The sequence below is a fragment of the Scyliorhinus torazame genome, chromosome 9, assembly GCF_047496885.1.
Source record: "Scyliorhinus torazame isolate Kashiwa2021f chromosome 9, sScyTor2.1, whole genome shotgun sequence".
Lineage (NCBI taxonomy): Eukaryota > Metazoa > Chordata > Chondrichthyes > Carcharhiniformes > Scyliorhinidae > Scyliorhinus > Scyliorhinus torazame.
Window position 1 is genome coordinate 4,505,898 of NC_092715.1, and position 14,770 is coordinate 4,520,667.

Consider the following 14,770-nt stretch of genomic DNA (forward strand, 5'->3'; position numbering starts at 1 on the left):
GACGCGGCAATTCAACAGCACCTTGCTGATATACATCTCAATCAGGCCCCCCCACCCCCCCCTCAGCCTCCTCTGCTCCAAGGAAAACAACCCCAGTCTGTCCAATCTCTCTTCATAACTAAAACTCTCCAGCCCAGACAACATCCTGGTAAATCTCCTCTGCCCCCTTTCCAGTGCGATCACATCCCTCCTATAATGTGGATTCCAGAACTGCCCACAATACTCTCGCTGTGGCCTAATCAACGTTTTATACAGTTCCAGCATAACCTCCCTGCTCTGAAACTCTGTGCCTCGGCTAAATAAAGGCAAGAATACCATCTGCCTTCTTAACCACTGTATCCACCTGCTCTGCTACCTTAAGGGACGGGTGTACATACACACCAAGGTCCCTCTGACCCTCGGTGCTCCCCAGGGTCCTGCCGTTTATCCTGTATTCCCTTTGCCTTGTTTGTCCTGCCCAAGTGCATCAATTATCTGGATTGAATTCCATTGGCCACTGACCAGCCCAACTGACCAGCCCGTCTATATAAGAACATAACATAAGAACTAGGAGCAGGAGTAGGCCATCTGGCCCCTCGAGCCTGCTCCACCATTCAATGAGATCATGGCTGATCTTTTGCGGACTCAGCTCCACTTTCCGGCCCGAACACCATAACCCTTAATCCCTTTATTCTTCAAAAAACTATCTATCTTTATCTTAAAAACATTTAATGAAGGAGCCTCTACTGCTTCACTGGGCAAGGAATTCCATAGATTCACAACCCTTTGAGTGAAGAAGTTCCTCCTAAACTCAGTCCTCAATCTACTTCCCCTTATTTTGAGGCTATGCCCCCTAGTTCTGCTTTCACCCGCCAGTGGAAACAACCTGCCCACATCTATCCTATCTATTCCCGTCATAATCTTATATGTTTCTATAAGATCCCCCCTCATCCTTCTAAATTCCAACGAGTACAGTCCCAGTCTACTCAACCTCTCCTCGTAATCCAACCCCTTCAGCTCTGGGATTAACCTAGTGAATCTCCTCTGCACACCCTCCAGTGCCAGTACGTCCTTTCTCAAGTAAGGAGACCAAAACTGAACACAATACCCCAGGTGTGGCCTCACTAACACCTTATACAATTGCAGCAGAACCTCCCTAGTCTTAAACTCCATCCCTCTAGCAATGAAGGACAAAACTCCATTTGCCTTCTTAATCACCTGTTGCACCTGTAAACCAACTTTTGTGACTCATGCACTAGCACACCCAGGTCTCTCTGCACAGCAGCATGTTTTAATATTTTATCATTTAAATAATAATCCCTTTTGCTGTTATTCCTACCAAAATGGATAACCTCACATTTGTCCACATTGTATTCCATCTGCCAGACCCTAGCCCATTCACTTAGCCTCACATTTGTCAGCATCCTGTGTAATCGGAGGCTATCCTCCTCACTGTTTACCACCCCACCAATTTTCATATCATCCATGAACTTACTGATAGAACAAAGAACAAAGAACATTCCAGCACAGGAACAGGCCCTTCGGCCCATCAAGCCTGCGCTGATGCCGATTCCTTATTTACACCTACTACTGATTGCCCAGACAATCTGTATCCCTCCATTCCCCATCCGTTCCTGTGTCTATCAAGATACATCTTCAACATTTATACCATGCCTGCCTCCACCCACTCCACTGGCAACGTGTTCCAGGCACCCGCCTCTCTGTGTGAAAACCTTTCCCCCCACACCTCCCCAAAACTTCCCCCCTCTCACCTGGAACCGGTGCCCCCTGTAATTGAGTCTTCCGCCCTGGGAAAAAGCCTCTGACTATCCACCCTGTCTGTGCCTCTCGTACATTTGTAGACCTCTGTCAGGTCTCCCCTCAGCCTCTGTCTTTCTAATTAAAACAGTCCGAGTCTATTCAGCCTCTCCACATAGCCAACACCCTCCAGACCAGGCAACATCCTGGTGAACCCCCTCTGCACCCTCTCCAAAGCCTCCACATCCTTCTGGTAGTGTGGCGATGAGAACTGCAGGCAATATTCCAAGTGTGGCCTAACTAAAGTTTTATACAACTGTAACAAGGCCTGCCAACTCTTGTACTCAATGCCCCAGCCGATGAAGGCAAGCATGCCTTCTTAATCACCTTATCCAGCTGCATTGCCATTTTATGGAACTATGGACCTGAACGCCCAGATCCCTCTGTATGTCGATAAGGGTTTAAGGTTTAGCACAGTAGGCTAAACAGCTGGCTTGTAATGCAGAACAATGCCAGCAGCGCGGGTTCAATTCCCGTACCAACCTCCCCGAACAGGCGCCTGAATGTGGCGACTAGGGGCTTTTCACAGTAACTTCATTGAAGCCTACTTGTGACAAAAAGCAATTATTATTATAAGGGGCTGTTTAGCACAGGGCTAAATCGCTGGCTTTGAAAGCAGACCAAGGCAGGCCAGCAGCACGGTTCAATTCCCGTAACAGCCTCCCCGAACAGGTGCCGGAATGTGGCGACTAGGGGCTTTTCACAGTAACTTCATTTGAAGCCTACTTGTGACAATAAGTGATTTTCATTTTTCAAGGGTTCTGCCATTTACTGTATAATTCACACCCGACTTTCAAAATGCATCACCTCGCATTTGTCCAGATTGAACTCCATCTGCCACTTCTCTGCCCAACTCTCCAATCTACCTATATTCTGCTGTATTCTCTGACAGTCCCCTTCACTATCTACAACTCCACCAATCTTACTGTCATCTGCAAACTTGCTAATCAGACCATCTACATTTTCCTCCAGTCCATTTAAAGATATTGCAAACAACAGTGGACCCAGCACTGATCCCTGTGGAACACCACTCGCTACAGATCTCCATTCAGAAAAACAACCTTCCACTGTTACTCTCTGTCGCCTGTTCCCAAGCCAGTTCTTTATCCATCGAACCAGCACACCCTGAATCCCAGTCTGCCAATGAGGGACCTTGCCAAAAGCCTTACTAAAGTCCATGTGGACAACATCCACAGCCTTTCCCTCATCAATTAATTTTGTCACCTCCTCAAAAAACTCTATCAAGTTGGTGAGACATGACCTTCCCCGCACAAAACCATGTTGCCCATCACTAACAAGGCCATTCGCTTCCAAATGTGAATAAATCCTGTCCCTCAGTATCTTCTCCCACAGCTTCCCTACCACTGACATCAGGCTCACCAGCCTGTAATTACCTGGATTATCCCTGCGACCTTTTTTTTTTTTAATAAACATTTTATTGAAGTATTTTTGCTTTATTGAGGTATTTTTGTACCCTTTTTAAACAAAGGGAAACATTGTCTCTTCGCCAGTCCTCTGGAAACTCTGGTCAAGATGATGCAAAGATATCTGTTAAGTTCCGGCTATTTCTTCTCTTGCCTCCCACAGTAACCTGGGAAAGATCCCATCCGGCCCAGGGGTAACCACAATATTAATGTGGCTGGGTCCAGTTCAGTTTCTGATCAATGGTAACCCCCAGGATGTGGATTGTGGGGGATTCAGTGATGGTAATGCCATTGAATGACAAGGGGCGATGGTTAGATCCTCTCTTGTAGGAGATGGTCATTGCCGGGCACTTGTGTTGCGCGAATGTAACTTGCCACTTGCCAGCCCCGAGCCTGGATATTGTCCGGGTCTTGCTGCATTTGGACAGGGACTGATTCAGTGTCTGAGGAGTAGCGAATGGTGCTGAACATTGTGCAGTCATCCGCAAACATCCCCACGTCTGACCTTCTGATGGAAGGAAGGTCATTGATGAAGCAGCTGAAGGTGGTTGGGCCGAGGACACGACCCTGAGGAACTCCTGCAGTGATGTCCTGGAGCTGAGATGATTGACCTCCAACCACCACAACCATCTCCCTTTGTGTGGAGATGCCGGCGTTGGACTGGGGTGAGCACAGTACGAAGTCTTACAACACCAGGTTAAAGTCCAACAGGTTTGTTTCGATGTCACTAGCTTTCGGAGCGCTGCTCCTTCCTCAGGTGAATGAAGAGGTATGTTCCAGAAACATATATATAGACAAATTCAAAGATGCCAGACAATGCTAGGAATGCGAGCATTAGCAGGTGATTAAATCTTTACAGATCCAGAGATGGGGTAACCCCAGGTTAAAGAGGTGTGAATTGTGTCAAGCCAGGACAATTGGTAGGATTTCGCAGGCCAGATGGTGGGGGATGAATGTAATGTGACATGAATCCCAGGTCCCGGTTGAGGCCGCACTCATGTGTGCGGAACTTGGCTATAAGTTTCTGCTCGGCGATTCTGCGTTGTCGCGCGTCCTGAAGGCCGCCTTGGAGAACGCTTACCCGGAGATCAGAGGCTGAATGCCCTTGACTGCTGAAGTGTTCCCCGACTGGAAGGGAACATTCCTGCCTGGTGATTGTTGCGCGATGTCCGTTCATTCGTTGTCGCAGCGTCTGCATGGTCTCGCCAATGTACCACGCTTCGGGACATCCTTTCCTGCAGCGTACGAGGTAGACAATGTTGGCTGAGTCGCACGAGTATGTACCGCGTACCTGGTGGGTGGTGTTCTCACGTGTAATAGTGGTATCCATGTCAATGATCTGGCACGTCTTGCAGAGATTGCCATGGCAGGGTTGTGTGGTGTCGTGGTCACTGTTCTGAAGACTGGGTAGTTTGCTGCAAACAATGGTTCGTTTGAGGTTGCGCGGTTGTTTGAAGGCAAGTAGTGGGGGTGTGGGGATGACCTTGGCAAGATGTTCATCTTCATCGATGACGTGTTGAAGGCTGTGAAGAAGATGACGTAGTTTCTCCGCTCCGGGGAAGTACTGGACGACGAAGGGTATTCTGTCGGTTGTGTCCCATGTTTGTCTTCTGAGGAGGTCGGTGCGGTTTTTCGCTGTGGCGCGTTGGAACTGTCGATCGATGAGTCGAGTGCCATATCCCGTTCATACGAGGGCTTCTTTCAACGTCTGTAGATGTCTGTTACGCTCCTCCTCGTCTGAGCAGATCCTGTGTATACGGAGCGCTTGTCCATAGGGGATGGCTTCTTTAATGTGTTTAGGGTGGAAGCTGGAGAAGTGGAGCATCGTGAGGTTATCCGTGGGTTTGCGGTAAAGCAAAGTGCTGAGGTGACCGTCCTTGATGGAGACGAGTGTGTCCAAGAATGCAACTGATTTTGGAGAGTAGTCCATGGTGAGTCTGATGGTGGGATGGAACTTATTAATGTCATCGTGTAGTCGTTTCAGTGATTCTTCGCCGTGGGTCCAAAGGAAAAAAATGTCATCGATGTATCTGGTGTATAACGTCGGTTGAAGGTCCTGTGCGGTGAGTAGGTCCTGTTCAAAATTGTGCATGAAGATGTTGGCGTATTGGGGTGCGAATCTGGTCCCCATGGCTGTTCCGTGCGTCTGGATGAAGAACTTGTTGTCGAAGGTGAAGACGTTGTGATCCAGAATGAAGCGGATGAGTTGCAGAATTGCGTCTGGAGATTGGCAGTTGTCGGTGTTGAGTACTGAGGCTGTTGCAGCAATGCCGTCGTCATGGGTGATGCTGGTGTAGAGTGCCGAGACGTCCATTGTGACGAGGAATGTTCCTGGTTCAACTGGTCCATGGGTGCTGAGTTTCTGTAGGAAGTCCGTCGTGTCGCGACAGAAGCTGGGCGTTCCTTGTACGATGGGTTTCAAGATGCCCTCGATGTAGCCAGAGAGGTTCTCACACAGGGTCCCATTGCCTGAAACGATAGTACTTCCCCGGAGCGGAGAAACTACGTCATCTTCTTCACAGCCTTCAACACGTCATTGATGACGATGAACATCTTGCCAAGGTCATCCCCACACCCCCACTACTTGCCTTCAAACAACCGCGCAACCTCAAACGAACCATTGTTTGCAGCAAACTACCCAGTCTTCAGAACAGTGACCACGACACCACACAACCCTGTCATGGCAATCTCTGCAAGACGTGCCAGATCATCGACATGGATACCACTATTACACGTGAGAACACCACCCACCAGGTACGCGGTACGTACTCGTGCGACTCGGCCAACGTTGTCTACCTCATACGCTGCAGGAAAGGATGTCCCGAAGCGTGGTACATTGGCGAGACCATGCAGACGCTGCGACAACGAATGAACGGACATCGCGCAACAATCACCAGGCAGGAATGTTCCCTTCCAGTCGGGGAACACTTCAGCAGTCAAGGGCATTCAGCCTCTGATCTCCGGGTAAGCGTTCTCCAAGGCGGCCTTCAGGACGCGCAACAACGCAGAATCGCCGAGCAGAAACTTATAGCCAAGTTCCGCACACATGAGTGCGGCCTCAACCGGGACCTGGGATTCATGTCGCATTACATTCATCCCCCACCATCTGGCCTGCAAAATCCTACCAACTGTCCTGGCTTGACACAATTCACACCTCTTTAACCTGGGGTTACCCCATCTCTGGATCTGTAAAGATTTAATCACCTGCTAATGCTCGCATTCCTAGCATTGTTTGGCATCTTTGAATCTGTCTATATATATATATATATATGTATGTTTCTGGAACATACCTCTTCATTCACCTGAGGAAGGAGCAGTGCTCCGAAAGCTAGTGACATCGAAACAAACCTGTTGGACTTTAACCTGGTGTTGTAAGACTTTGTACTATCTTCCTTTGTGCCGGGTATGACTCCAACCAGCGGAGAGTTTTCCCCCTGATTCCCACTGACTCCAGTTTCGCTCGGGCTCCTTGATGCCACACTCGGTCAAACGCTGCCTTGATGTCGAGGGCAGTCACTCTCACCTCACCTCTGGTATTCCGCTCTTTTGTCCATGTTTGAACCGAGGCTGTAATGAGGTCAGGAGCTGAGTGACCCTGGCGGGAGCCAAACTGAGCGTCCGTGAGCAGGTTATTGCTGAGTAAGTGCCGCTTGATAGCTCTGTTGATGACTCCTTCCATCACTTTGCTGATGATGGAGAGTAGACTGATAGGGGGGTAATCGGCTGGGTTGGATTTGTCCTGTTTCTTGTGTACAGGACACGCCTGGGCAATTGTCCACATTGCCGGGTAGATGCCAGTGTTGTAGCTGTACTGGAACAGCTTGGCTAGGGGTGCGGCAAGTTCTGGAGCACAAGCCTTCAGTACTATTGCGGGATATTGTCAGGGCCCAGAGCCTTCGCTGTATCCAGGGCCTTCAGCTATTTCTTGATATCACGCGGAGTGAATCGTATTGGCTGAAGACCGACATCTGTGATGCTGGGACCTCCGGAGGAGACCGAGACGGATCATCCACTCGGCACTTCTGGCTGAAGATTGTTGTGAATGCCTCAGCCTTGTCTTTTGCAGTGATGAGCTGGGCTCCTCCATCATTGAGGATGGGGAGATTTGTGGAGCCTCCTCCTCCAGTGAGTTGTTTAATTGTCCCCCGCCATTCACAGCTGCTTGTGGCAGGGCTACAGAGATTGGATCTGATGCGTTTATTGTGGGATCGCCTAACTCTGTCTATCACTTGCTGCTTATGCTGTTTGGCAACAAGTAGTCCTGTGTTGTAGCTTCTCCAGGTTGACACCTGATTTTTGGGTCTGCCTGATGTTGCTCCCAGCATGCTCTCCTGCACGCTCCATTGAACCGGCGTTGACCCCCTGGCTGGGGGGTAATGGTAGAGTGGGGGATATCCCGGGCCAGGGGGTTACAGATTGGGGTTGATACAATTCTGCTGCTGCTGATGGCCCACAGCGCCTCCTGGAGGCCCAGTCTGGAGTTGCTGGATCTGTTTGAAGTCTATCCCATTTAGCACGGTGGTAGTGCCACACAACACGATGGAGGGTATCCTCACTGTGAAGACGGGGCTTTGTCTCCACAAGGACTGTGCGATGGTCACTGCTACCGATACGGTCACGGACAGATACATCTGCAGCAGGCAGGTTGGGGGGGATGAGGTCAAGTATGTTTTTCCCTCTTGTTGGTTCCCTCACCACCTGCTGCAGCCCCAGTCTAGCAGCTCTGTCCTTTAGCAGGAGGTTTCCTTGCCCGTGTTTAACCTGAAGCTCTGAGACTTCATGGGGCCCAGAGTCGATGTTGAGGACTCCCAGGGCAACTCCCTCCCGACTGTATCCCACTGTGCCGGCCCCTCTGCTGGGTCTGTCCCGCCGGTGAGACAGGACACACCCAGGAATGGGGATGGGGGTGTCTGGGACATTGTCTGTAAGGTGTGATTCTGTGAGTGTCTGTCAGGCTGTTACTGACCAGTCTGTGAGAAACTCTCCCAACCTTGGCACGAGCCCCCAGATGTCAGTGAGGAGGACTTTGCAGGGTCGGCAGGGCTGGGTTTGCCGTTACCGTTTCCGGTGCCTGGGTCGATGCCGGGTGGTCCGGCCGGTTTCATTCCTTTTTGTGTTTTTGTAGCGGTTGAACACAACTGAGTGTCTCGCTCGGCCATTTCAGAGTCACCCACATTGCTGTGGGTCTGGAGTCACGTGTAGGGCAGACTGGGTAAGGACGGCAGATTTCTTCCCTAAAGGACATTAGTGAACAATAAGACCATAAGACATAGAAGCAGAATTAGGCCACTCGGCCCATCGAGTCTGCTCCGCCATTCAATCATGGCTGATATTTTCTCATCCCCATTCTCCTGCCTTCTCCCCTAACCCCTGATCCCTTATTGATCAAGAGCCTATCTATCGCTGCCTTAAAGACACTCAGTGATTTGGTCTCCACAGCCTTCTGCGGCAAAGAGTTCCACAGATTCACCACCCTCTGGCTGAAGAAATTCCTCCTCATCTCTGTTTTAAAGGATCGTCCCTTCAGTCTGAGATTGTGTCCTCTGATTCTAGTTTCTCCTACAAGTGGAAACATCCTCTCCACATCCACTCTATCCAGGCCTCGCAGTATCCTGTAAGTTTCAATAAGATCCCCCTCATCCTTCTAAACTGCAACGAGTACAGACCCAGAGTCCTCAACCGTTCCTCATACGACAAGCTCTTCATTCCAGGGACCATTCTTGTGAACCTCCTCTGGACCCTTTCCAAGGCCAGCACATCCTTCCTTAGATACGGGGCCCAAATCTGCTCACAATACTCCAAATGGGGTCTGACCAGAGCCTTATACAGCCTCTGAAGTACATCCCTGGTCTTGTATTCTAGCCCTCTTGACATGAATGCTAACATTGCATTTGCCTTCCTAACTGCCGACTGAACCTGCTCGTTAACCTTAAGAGAATCATGAACAAGGACTCCCAAGTCCCTTTGTGCTTCTGATTTCCGAAGCATTTCCCCATTTAGAAAATAGTCGATGCCTAAATTCCTCCTTCCAAAGTGCATAACCTCACACTTTTCCACTTTGTATTTCATCTGTCACTTCATTGCCCACTCTCCTAGCCTGTCCAAGTCCTTCTGCAGCCCCCCTGCTTCCTCAATGCTACCTGTCCCTCTACAGATCTTTGTATCATCTGCAAACTTAGCAACAGAGCCTTCAGTTCCTTCTTCCAGATCATTAATGTATATTGTGAAAAGTTGTGGTCCCAGCACAGACCCCTGAGGCACACCACTAGTCACCGGCTGCCATCCTGAAAAAGACCCCTTTATCCCCACTCTCTGCCTTCTGCCAGTCAGCCAATCCTCTATACATGCCAGGATCTTACCCTGAACACCATGGGCTCTTAACTAATTTAACAGTCTCCTGTGCTGCACCTTGTCAAAGGCATTCTGGAAATCTAAATAAATCACGTCCACTGGTTCTCCTTTGTCTAACTTCCTTGTTACCTCCTCAAAGAACTCGAACAGATTTGTCAGACACGACCTCCCCTTGACGAAGCCGTGCTGACTCAGTCCTATTTTACCATGCACTTCCAAGTACTCCGCGATCTCATCTTTAATAACAGACTCTAAAATCTTACCAATGGCCGAAGTCAGGCTAGCCGGCCTATAATTTCCCGTCTTCGGCCTTCCTCCAGGGGCTGTTTAGCACAGGGCTAAATCGCTGGCTTTGAAAGCAGACCAAGGCAGGCCAGCAGCACAGTTCAATTCCCGTACCAGCCTCCCCGAACAGGTGCCGGAATGTGGCGACTAGGGGCTATTCACAATAACTTCATTTGAAGCCTACTTGTGACAATAAGCGATTTTCATGTTTCCCTTCTTAAACAGTGGTGTTACATTAGCCACTTTCCAGTCCTCTGGGACCCTTCCTGCCTCCAGTGATTCCTGAAAGATCATCACCAATGCCTCCACAATTTCCTCAGCAATCTCTTTTAGAACCCTGAGGTGTAGTCCATCCGGTCCAGGTGATTTATCCACCTTCAGACCTTTCAGTTTCCCCAGAACCTTCTCCTTAGTAATGGTCACTGCACTCACCTCTGCCCCCTGGTTCTCCTGGAGCTCGGGCATCCCACTGGTGTCTTCCACCATGAAGACTGATGCAAAGTAACTATTCAGTTCGTCTGCCATTTCTTTGTTTCCTATTATTACTTCTCCAGCCACATGTCTATTTTTGCCTCTCTCTTACCTTTTATATATTGAAAAAATCTCTTCCTATCTTCCTTTATATTACTAGTTCGCTTGCACTCATACTTCATCTTCTCCCCCATTATTGCTTTTTTAGTTGTCCTCTGCTCGCTTTTAAAGGCTTCCCAATCCTCTGGTTTCCCACTAATCGTCGCCACTTTGTATGCTTTTTCTTTAGCTTTTATACTATTCTTGACTTCCCTCATCAGCCATGGATGCCTTGTCCTCCCCTTACCATGTTTCCTCCTCCTTGGGATGAATTTCTGCCGTGCCTCCCGAATAACCCCTAAAAACTCCTGCCATTGCTGTTCCACTGTCTTCCCTGCTAGGCTCCTTCTCCAATCAACTCTGGCCAGCTCCTCCCTCATGTCTTTGCAGTTACCCTTATTTAATTGTAATACTGTTACATCTGACTCCAGCTTCTCCCTCTCAAACTGCAGGGTAAATTCTATCATATTGTGGGCACTGCTCCCTAAGGGTTCCTTCACCTTAAGTTCCCTAATCAAGTCTGCCTCATTACACATCACCAAATCCAGAATTGCCTGTTCCCTAGTAGGCTCTGTCACAAGCTGCTCCAAAAAACCATCTCTTAGACATTCCACAAATTCCTTTTCTTGGGACCACTACCAACCTGATTTTCCCAGTCCACCTGCATATTGAAGTCCCCATGATTATTGTAATATTGCCTTTTTTACATGCCTTTTCTATCCTGATTTATTTTCTGCCCCACATCCTGAGATGCAGACAGGCAGTGATTGACACATAGGATGACCAGGAAGCACACAACACAGCACAGCCAATCACCAGACAGGACACTACAACTATAAAGCCAGAGGGCACTAGGTTTCCCGCTCTCTCGGGACCCAGCCACTGAGACAGTCAGAGTCCACGAGCTAGCACAGTGCAAACACCATGCGGTAGCTAGTAAGTCTGGTCAGGCTACTACAAGGTCACTAGTCAGATTAGTATAGTGTCGACCCACAGCTGAATATGTATATCAGTTCTATCGTTGAATAAAACAGTGTTGGATCTTCTCCAGTGTTAGACGTCTGTTTCTAACTTCCCTGCATCGAGTGCAGTCCACATCGAACCAACCTGCCTAACACATCATGGTACCAGAGTGATATTAGAACATAGAACATAGAACGATACAGCGCAGTACAGGCCCTTCGGCCCACGATGTTGCACCGAAACAAAAGCCATCTAACCCACACTATGCCATTATCATCCATATGTTTATCCAATAAACTTTTAAATGCCCTCAATGTTGGCGAGTTCACTACTGTAGCAGGTAGGGCATTCCACGGCCTCACCACTCTTTGCGTAAAGAACCTACCTCTGACCTCTGCCCTATATCTATTACCCCTCAGTTTAAAGCTATGTCCCCTCGTGCCAGCCATTTCCATCCGCGGGAGAAGGCTCTCACTGTCCACCCTATCTAACCCCCTGATCATTTTGTATGCCTCTATTAAGTCTCCTCTTAACCTTCTTCTCTCCAACGAAAACAACCTCAAGTCCATCAGCCTTTCCTCATAAGATTTTCCCTCCATACCAGGCAACATCCTGGTAAATCTCCTCTGCACCCTCTCCAAAGCCTCCACGTCCTTCCTATAATGCGGTGACCAGAACTGTACGCAATACTCCAAATGCGGCCATACCAGAGTTCTGTACAGCTGCAACATGACCTCCTGACTCCGGAACTCAATCCCTCTACCAATAAAGGCCAACACTCCATAGGCCTTCTTCACAACCCTATCAACCTGGGTGGCAACTTTCAGGGATCTATGTACATGGACACCTAGATCCCTCTGCTCATCCACACTTCCAAGAACTTTACCATTAGCCAAATATTCCGCATTCCTGTTATTCCTTCCAAAGTGAATCACCTCACACTTCTCGACATTAAACTCCATTTGCCACCTCTCAGCCCAGCTCTGCAGCTTATCTATATCCCTCTGTAACCTGCTACATCCTTTACACTATCGACAACACCACCGACTTTAGTATCGTCTGCAAATTTACTCACCCACCCTTCTGCGCCTTCCTCTAGGTCATTGATAAAAATGACAAACAGCAACGGCCCCAGAACAGACCCTTGTGGTACTCCACTTGTAACTGAACTCCATTCTGAACATTTCCCATCAACCACCACCCTCTGTCTTCTTTCAGCTAGCCAATTTCTGATCCACATCTCTAAATCACCCTCAATCCCCAGCCTCCGTATTTTCTGCAATAGCCTACCGTGGGGAACCTTATCAAACGCTTTGCTGAAATCCATATACACTACATCAACTGCTCTACCCTCGTCTACCTGTTCAGTCACCTTCTCAAAGAACTCGATAAGGTTTGTGAGGCATGACCTACCCTTCACAAAGCCATGCTGACTATCCCTGATCATATTATTCCTAGCTAGATGATTATAAATCTTGTCTCTTATAATCCCCTCCAAGACTTTACCCACTACAGACGTGAGGCTCACCGGTCTATATTGATCTTGACGGACCTACCTCGAGTGAATCAGCATCGACCAGCAAGCAGCCATCCAGCGAAATGGAAAACATCCGGCCTCCTCCGCAGCTCCGCATCTCCGGCAACCTCGGCGCCAACTGGACAATCTTCAAGCAAAAGTTCCTCTTGTACATCGAGGCCTCCGACCTCGAGGCAGCATCGGATGCCAGGAAGATCGGGCTATTTCTCTCCACTGCGGGGGACCACGCCATCCACATCTACAATTCGCTTACGTTCGCCGACAGCGAAGACAAAACGAAATTCAAAACAGTCCTGCTGAAGTTCGACAGCCACTGCGACATTGAGGTGAATGAGAGCTTTGAACGGTACATCTTCCAGCAGAGGCTTCAGGGTAAGGATGAACCTTTTCAGTCCTTCTTGACCCATCTCTGCATCCTTGCGCAGTCATGTAACTCTGACTCGACGGCTGATTCCATGATCCGGGATCAGATCGTTTTCGGGGTCCACTCCGACTCCCTTCGGCAGCAGCTCCTGAAAGTCAAACGGTTGACCCTCTCTGTCGCTATCGAGACGTGCGTTGTCCATGGGCATGCTGAGAATCGTTACTCCCACGTCAGGGTGGCAGAAACTGCGAAGCTGGCCTCCCACGAGGCGGAACGGGTGCAGGCCATTGCACAGATGCAGGGCCTGAGCATCGAGGAGAGTGGCCGTTTTGCGCGCTTTTCTCAGATCCTTGCGCATGCGCGCCACGACCGAGTGGACGACGAGACCGAAAACCCGACTGCGCAGGTGCGTACGTCGGCCGACCGCACTGTGGATGCGCGATGGTGCACGGATCGTGCTGACATCAGCATCATGACATGTCCGAATTGTGCCTCCGCCCACTTAAAGCAGCAATGTCCGGCAAGAGGACACCGATGTTTCCAGTGTGGCAAGTTTGGCCACTCCGCAGCCCTCTGCAGATCCGCTCCACCGCTCAGCAGCCAGCGATCCCAGCTGCGGCGCAGAAGTATCCGCTCAATACAACAAGGCATGCCAGATTCTGATCCCGACAGCCCAACGGACCCTGATGCTAGTGTGCGTTAGGTCCTCATACCGGGTGGGCATCATAACCACACATGAGCTGGCCTCCACCACACCTGCGCAATGCCTCTCGATCCTCAGTGTGGATCCCGACGACGAGTGGTGTGCTGTCCTCACAGTTAACAAGGCTCGCATCCGATTTAAACTGGACACCGGCGCATCTGAGAACCTCATCTCACAATCCGACCTCAACACCATCCGGGCCCGACCAAGCATTCTTCCACCGGCCTGCCAGCTCCTTGACTACAATGGCAATGCCATAGCTGCCAGTGGCTCGTGTCAACTCGGGGTATCCAACAAGGCGATCAAGGCGACGCTGCGGTTTGAAATCGTCGGGCCTGACAGAGCGTCCCTGCTCGGTGCTCGAGCCTGCAAGCTCCTGAACCTGGTTCAGCGAGTCCACACCATGTCATCATCACCGGCGACGGCCTCGCCCGATGGAAATTTGCAAGCCGACATGGACGACATTATCACGCAGTACACAGTGTATTCGATGGAATGGGCACGCTCCCAGACCGATATAAAATCCTGCTCAAGCCGAACGCCACCCCTGTAATTCATGCACCACGCCGGGTGCCGGCGCCCCTCAAGGATCGTCTGAAAAAGCAATTACAGGACCTCCAAGACCAGGGCATCATCTCGAAGGTCACTGAGCCAACAGACTGGGTCAGCTCCATGGTCTGCGTAAAGAAGCCGTCAGGGGAGCTCCGCATTTGCATTGATCCCAAGGATCTAAACCGCAACATCATGCGGGAGCATTCCCCGATCCCGAAGCGTGA

At 49.8% G+C, this 14,770-nt stretch overlaps 1 protein-coding gene across 2 annotated transcripts in view; it reads right to left on the reverse strand.

Annotated features, from left to right (window-relative positions):
* agxt2 (alanine--glyoxylate aminotransferase 2) overlaps nucleotides 1-14,770 on the reverse strand; it is a 600,286-nt gene that overhangs the window by 226,072 nt on the left and 359,444 nt on the right. The window lies entirely within an intron of this gene.